Source organism: Oncorhynchus mykiss, chromosome 25, assembly GCF_057628025.1.
Source record: "Oncorhynchus mykiss isolate SJ-2025 chromosome 25, ASM5762802v1, whole genome shotgun sequence".
NCBI lineage: Eukaryota > Metazoa > Chordata > Actinopteri > Salmoniformes > Salmonidae > Oncorhynchus > Oncorhynchus mykiss.
This window is the reverse complement of record NC_143046.1, coordinates 33,322,590-33,330,000: the sequence shown is the minus strand read 5'-3', so window position 1 is coordinate 33,330,000 and position 7,411 is coordinate 33,322,590. Positions and strand designations below refer to the sequence as shown.

Genomic DNA, 7,411 nt, shown 5'->3' with positions numbered 1-7,411 from the left:
GGACTTCCTGACGGGCCGCCCCCAGGTGGTGAGGGTAGGCAACAACATCTCCTCCCAGCTGGGACCGAGAGACTGAAAAACAGCTTCTATCTCAAGGCCATCAGACTGTTAAACAGCCACCACTAACGTTGAGTGGCTGCTGCCAACACACTGACACTGACTCAACTCCAGCCACTTTAATAATGGGAATTGATGGGAAATGATGTAAATATATCACTAGCCACTTTAAACAATGCTACCTTATATAATGTTACTTACCCTACATTATTCATCTCATATGCATACGTATATACTGTACTCTATATCATCGACTGTATCCTTATGTAATACATGTATCACTAGCCACTTTAAACTATGCCACTTTGTTTACATACTCATCTCATTTGTACATACTGTACTCGATACCATCTACTGTATCTTGCCTATGCTGCTCTGTACCATCACTCATTCATATATCCTTATGTACATATTCTTTATCCCCTTACACTGTGTACAAGACAGTAGTTTTGGAATTGTTAGTTAGATTACTTGTTGGTTATTACTGCATTGTCGGAACTAGAAGCACAAGCATTTCGCTACACTCGCATTAACATCTGCTAACCATGTGTATGTGACAAATTAAATTTGATTTGATTTTGATTTGATTTGGTAGGCCTGATCACCGATCCTCAAAAGGTTCTACAGCTGCAACATCGAGAGCATCCTGACTGGTTGCATCACTGCCTGGTACGGCAATTGCCAGGCCTCCGACCGCAAGGCACTACAGAGGGCAGTGCGTACGGCCCAATACATCACTGGGGCTAAGCTGCCTGCCATCCAGGACCTCTACATCAGGCGGTGTCAGAGGAAGGCCCTAAAAATTGTCAAAGACCCCAGCCACCCCAGTCATAGACTGTTCTCTCTACTACCGCATGGCAAGCGGTACCGGAGTGCCAAGTCTAGGACAAAAAGGCTTCTCAACAGTTTTTACCCCCAAGCCATAAGACTCCTGAACAGGTAATCAAATGGCTACCCGGACTATTTGCATTGTGTGCACCCCCCTCCCAACTCCTCTTTTACGCTGCTGCTGTTTCTCTGTTTATCATATATGTGTAGTCACATTAACTATACAATCATGTACATACTACCTCAATTGGCCCGACCAACCAGTACCCCAGCACATTGGCTAACCGGGAAATCTGCATTGTGTCCCGCCACCCACCAACTCCTCTTTTACGCTACTGCTATCCTCTGTTCGTCATATATGCATAGTCACTTTAACCATATCTATATGTACATACTACCTCAATCAGCCCGACTAACCGGTGCCTGTGTGTAGCCTCGCTACTGTATATAGCCTCGCTACTGTTATTTTTCACTGTCATTTTTATTTCTTTACTTACTTATTGTTCACCTAATACATTTTTTGCACTGTTGGTTAGAGCCTGTAAGTAAGCATTTCACTCTAAGGTCTACTACACCCGTTGTATTCGGCACACGTGACAAATTTAACTTTGATTTGATTTGTTTAACACAAGAAGGTGTTAAACAAATCAAAAATATATTTGATTTGAGATTCTTCAATGTAGCCACCCTTTGCCTTGATGACAGCTTTGCACACTCTTGGCATTCTCTCAACCAGCTTCATGAGGTAGTCACCTGAAATGCATTTCAATTAACAGGTGTACCTTGTTAAAAGTGAATTTGTAGTATTTCTTTCCTTCTTAATGCGTTTGAGCCAATCAGTTGTGTTGTGACATGGTAGGAGTGGTATACAGAAGATTGCCCTATTTGGTAAAAGACCAAGTTCCATATTATGGCAAGAGAAATGACAGTCCATTATTTTAAGACGATGCGGAAAATGTTAAGAAATTTTAAAGTTTCTTCAAGTGCAGTCGCAAAAACCATCAAGCGCTATGATGAAGCTGGCTCTCATGAGGACCGCTACAGGAAAGGAAGACCCAGAGTTACCTTTGCTGCAGAGGATAAGTTCATTAGAGTTAACTGCACCTCAGATTGCAGCCCAAATAAATGCTCCACGGAGTTCAAGTAACAGACACGTCAACAACTGTTCAGAGGAGACTGTGTGAAACAGGCCTTCATGGTCGAATTGCTACAAAGAAATCACTGCTAAAGGACACCAATAAGAAGAGACTTGCTTGGGCCAAAACACACACGCAATGTACATTAGATCAGTGGAAATTTGTCAAAATTTAGATTTTTGGTTCCAACCGCTATGTCTTTATGAGACGCAGAGTAGGTGAACAATTTTGGCATGGGTGGTTCCCACCGTGAAGCATAGAGGAGGTGTGATGGTGCTTTTGCTGATGACACTGATTTATTTAGAATTCAAGGAACACTTAACCAGCATGGCTACCACATTCTGCAGCGATACGCCATCCCATCTGGTTTGCGCTTAGTGGGACTATAATTTGTTTTTCAACAGGACAATGACCCAAAACACACCTCCAGGCTGTATAAGGGCTATTTGACCAAGGAGAGTGACGGAGTGCTGCATCAAATGACCTGGCCTCCACCATCACCAGACCTCAACACAATTGAGATGGTTTGGGATGAGTTGGACCGCAGAGTGAAGGACAAGCAGCCAACAAGTGCTCAGCATATGTGGGAACTCTTTCAAGGCTGTTGGAAAAGCATTCCTCATGAAGCTGGTTGAGAGAATGCCAAGAGTGTGCAAAGCTGTCATCAAGGAAAAGGGTGGCTACTTTGATGGATCTAAAATATTAAATATATTTATTTATTTGTTTAACACTTTTTTGGTTACTACATGATTCCATGTGTTATTTCATAGTTTTGATGTCTTCACTACTATTGATGTCTTCACTACTATTCTACAATGCACAAAATAAAGAAAAAATAATTGAATGAGTAGGTGTCCAAACTTTTGACTGGCACTATATATATTAGTTCAAATAACCAAGTTTATTTTTACACATCTCCATCACATTAGCTAGCAGCAGTTAGCCAGCTAGTTCCAATGGCAAAATATTGACATTGACCGGTTTGCCAAATGAGGACTGAAGTATCTAGGTTGGTAACGTTACCCGGCTCAGTTAACTACAGTCACTTCCAAAATAGTAACGTTAACTAACCTGGTTAATGTCAGCTCAGCTAACAAGCTAGCTAGCTAAGTTGGCCTAATTAATAGGCATTATTGTCATCCAAAGATAACAAGCAAATATCATAACATAACAAATCGACTTTTGTCATTTTAATAACGAATTAACAAGCACATATAGCTATCTACGTCTGGAAGAAATTGCTAAAACGCTATTCAAACGCTTCAGCTAAACCAAAATGTAACGTAAGGAAATAGCTAGTTAAAAGTCTCGTGCCACGTGTGTGAGAAGTGAGGCCGGTGCTTGTGGCATTTCGGCACATTTTCTAGCTTTTATTTGTCGCGTTTACTGTCGCTTTTACATATAAAGTCAACTAAAATATGTTTACGTTTCCAATTTTAAAAAAAGAACACTTACTTCAGTTGTCTTTCTTTCTCAAAAAAAAACCCACAGTCTGTAGTACAGAACTCTGAGAGAAAGTTTCTAGCTGTAGAAAACTATTTTTCAAATGTCACGTTCTTCTCTTCCTAAAACAAAACACTGGTCTCTTATATCAAAACTACACCGTCTTCTTACGAGTCTTTACTAACACGGCATAATGTAAACGTTTTTTTTTCGTGTACTCTTTCTCTCCCACTCTTCGGTTGACTCTCCTTTCTCTCCGAATTTGACTTCACTCATTGTAATTTGACTTCCTAGCAATCCGCCCACTCCCCACTATGGGTAGCCTATTTGTATTCCTTTGTCTTTGTCGTGGATTTCTCTGCCAGTGCGGACTGGGCGTAGGCTACCTGTAGTCTCCTGGAAAGTGACAACGATGAAAACGTGAGAGTGAGGAAGAAGATTTTCACCTTTTCACATAAAAACATGAAAAGAAGATAAACTCCCTTTTCCTCCATTATACCTATTCGAATTGGTGACATTAAGTTTCATATATACAGGACAGAAATTCACCTTCTCTATCTGTAACCTCTAACAGTGCCAACATTTTCTTTGGGTACGCTCTCAATTAAATGGGCCCCCTATCCTTCAGAGCACACAGCATAGGGTACGGGGCCCCAGTCCCCGAGACATGGGGGACGCCTGTAGGCCAGAAATGGTATTGCAACAACTATGTCTGAAACTTTTAGTCTGTGAACTGAGCTGGTCTGATCACAAGTTCAAATCAAATTGTATCAATTGTGTCACATGCAATAGAACAGGTGGAGGGAGACCTTACCATGAAATTCTAACTTATGACTTATAACTTAACCAAAAATGTAAAGTTTTTAAAAAAGTAATACAACATGTGCTAAATAAACTAAAGGAAAAATAGTAACACAAGACAATGACAGTAACCAGGCTATATACAAGGGGTACCTGCACCAAGTTAATCTGCAGAGGTACGGGGTTGTCAAAGTAATTGAGGTAATATGTACATGTAGGTAGGGGTAAAGTGACTTTGCATAGATAATAAACAGAGAGTAGTAGCAGCGTATGTAAAGGATGTGAAGGAATGTGAATGTATGTGCGTGTGCGTGTGCGTGTGTGTGCGTGTGTGTGCGTGTTGGAATGCCAGTGTAGTATGTGTGAGTGTGTGGTTAGTGTCCCTTCAGTTTACATTGAGCCTGTGCAAGAGAGTCAGTGATAAAAAAAAAACAGGTAATCAAGGGGTACAATGAGGGGGTCAATGCAAATAGTCTGGGTAGCCTTTTGATTAACTCTTCAGCAGTCTTATGGCTTAGGGGTATAAGCTGTTAAGGAGCCTTTTGGTTCCAGACTTGGCACTCTGGTATCGCTTGCCGTGTGGTACCAGAGAGAACAGTCTATGACTTGGGTGAATGGAGTCTTTGAACATTTTTAGGGCCTTCCTCTGACACCGCCCGGTATAGAGGGTCAGGGTGGCAGAAAGCTCGGCCCCAGTGATATACTGGGCCGTATGCATTACCCTCTGTAGCACCTTGCAGTCGGAGGCCATACCAAGCGGTGATGCAACCAGGATCCTCTCGATGGTGCAGCTGTATAACTTCTTGAGGATCTGAGGTCACATGCCAAATCTTTTCAGCCTCCTGAAGGGGAATAGGCATTGTCATGCCCTCTTCCTGACTGTGTTTTTGTGATTTGGACATCAAGAAGTGATTTGGACACCAAGAACCTTGAAGCTCTACTACAAATCAAATCAAATCAAATCAAATGTATTTATATAGCCCTTCGTACATCAGCTGATATCTCAAAGTGCTGTACAGAAACCCATCCTAAAACCCCAAACAGCAAGCAATGCAGGTGTAGAAGCACGGTGGCTAGGAAAAACTCCCTAGAAAGGCCAAAACCTAGGAAGAAACCTAGAGAGGAACCAGGCTATGTGGGGTGGCCAGTCCTCTTCTGGCTGTGCCGGGTGGAGATTATAACAGAACATGGCCAAGATGTTCAAATGTTCATAAATGACCAGCATGCTCGAATAATAATAAGGCAGAACAGTTGAAACTGGAGCAGCAGCACGGTCAGGTGGACTGGGGACAGCAAGGAGTCATCATGTCAGGTAGTCCTGGGGCATGGTCCTAGGGCTCAGGTCCTCCGAGAGAGAGAAAGAAAGAGAGAAGAAGAGAATTAGAGAACGCACACTTAGATTCACACAGGACACCGAATAGGACAGGAGAAGTACTCCAGATATAATAAAACTGACCCTAGCCCCCCCGACACATAAACTACTGCAGCATAAATACTGGAGGCTGAGACAGGAGGGGTCAGGAGACACTGTGTCCCCATCCGAGGACACCCCCGGACAGGGCCAAACAGGAAGGATATAACCCCACCCACTTTGCCAAAGCACAGCCCCCACACCACTAGAGGGATATCTTCAACCACCAACTTACCATCCTGAGACAAGGCTGAGTATAGCCCACAAAGACCTCCGCCACGGCACAACCCAAGGGGGAGGGGGAGGGGGGGGGGGGGCAACCCAGACAGGATGACCACATCAGTGAATCAACCCACTCAGGTGACGTACCCCTTCCAGGGACGGCATGAGAGAGCCCCAGTAAGCCAGTTAGAGGCAGAGAATCCCAGTGGAAAGAGGGGAACCGGCCAGGAGGAGCAAGCCCATGTAATGCTTTGTAGGTTAGCAGTAAAACCTTGAAATCAGCCCTTGCTTTGACAGGAAGCCAGTGTAGAGAGGCTAGCACTGGAGTAATATGATCAATTTTGTTGGTTCTAGTCAGGATTCTAGCAGCCGTATTTAGCACTAACTGAAGTTTATTTAGTGCTTTATCCAGGTAGCCGGAAAGTAGAGCATTGCAGTAGTCTAACCTAGAAGTGACAAAAGCATTGATAAATTTTTCTGCATCATTTTTGGACAGAAAGTTTCTGATTTTTGCAATGTTACGTAGATGGAAAAAAGCTGTCCTTGAAATGGTCTTGATATGTTCTTCAAAAGAGAGATCAGGGTCCAGAGTAACGCCGAGGTCCTTCACAGTTTTATTTGAGACGACTGTAGACGACTGTAATTAATTAATTTTCAGATTCAACAGAAGATCTCTTTGTTTCTTGGGACCTAGAACAAGCATCTCTGTTTTGTCCGAGTTTAAAAGTAGAAAGTTTGCAGCCATCCACTTCCTTATGTCTGAAACACATGCTTCTAGCAAGGGCAATTTTGGGGCTTCACCATGTTTCATTGAAATGTACAGCTGTGTGTCATCCGCATAGCAGTGAAAGTTAACATTATGTTTTCGAATAACATCCCCAAGAGGTAAAATATATAGTGAAAACAATAGTGGTCCTAAAACGGAACCTTGAGGAACACCGAAATTTACAGTTGATTTGTCAGAGGACAAACCATTCACAGAGACAAACTGATATCTTTCCGACAGATAAGATCTAAACCAGGCCAGAACTTGTCCGTGTAGACCAATTTGGGTTTCCAATCTCTCCAAAAGAATGTGGTGATCGATGGTATCAAAAGCAGCACTAAGGTCTAGGAGCACGAGGACAGATGCAGAGCCTCGGTCCGATGCCATTAAAATGTCATTTACCACCTTCACAAGTGCCGTCTCAGTGCTATGATGGGGTCTAAAACCAGACTGAAGCATTTCGTATACATTGTTTGTCTTCAGGAAGGCAGTGAGTGGCTGCGCAACAGCCTTTTCTACAATTTTTGAGAGGAATGGAAGATTCGATATAGTCCGATAGTTGTTTATATTTTCTGGGTCAAGGTTTGGCTTTTTCAAGAGAGGTTTTATTACTGCCACTTTTAGTGAGTTTGGTACACATCCGGTGGATAGAGAGCCGTTTATTATGTTCAACATAGGAGGACCAAGCACAGGAAGTAGCTCTTTCAGTAGTTTAGTTGGAATAGGGTCCAGTATGTAGCTTGAAGG

General features: G+C 42.8%; 1 protein-coding gene across 6 annotated transcripts in view; it reads right to left on the bottom strand.

Moving 5' to 3' along the window:
* Window positions 1–3,892, bottom strand: part of LOC110505037 (large neutral amino acids transporter small subunit 3) — a 43,824-nt gene extending 39,932 nt beyond the window's left edge. The window contains exon 1 of one of the 6 annotated variants that reach the window (XM_021583980.3): window positions 3,477–3,892. The gene's annotated coding sequence lies outside the window, so the exon portion shown is untranslated. The remainder of the gene's footprint in view (window positions 1–3,476) is intronic. The other 5 variants (XM_021583981.3, XM_090219681.1, XM_090219680.1 and 2 more) reach the window with 5 other exon arrangements.
* Between the last annotated feature and the right edge of the window lie 3,519 nt (window positions 3,893–7,411).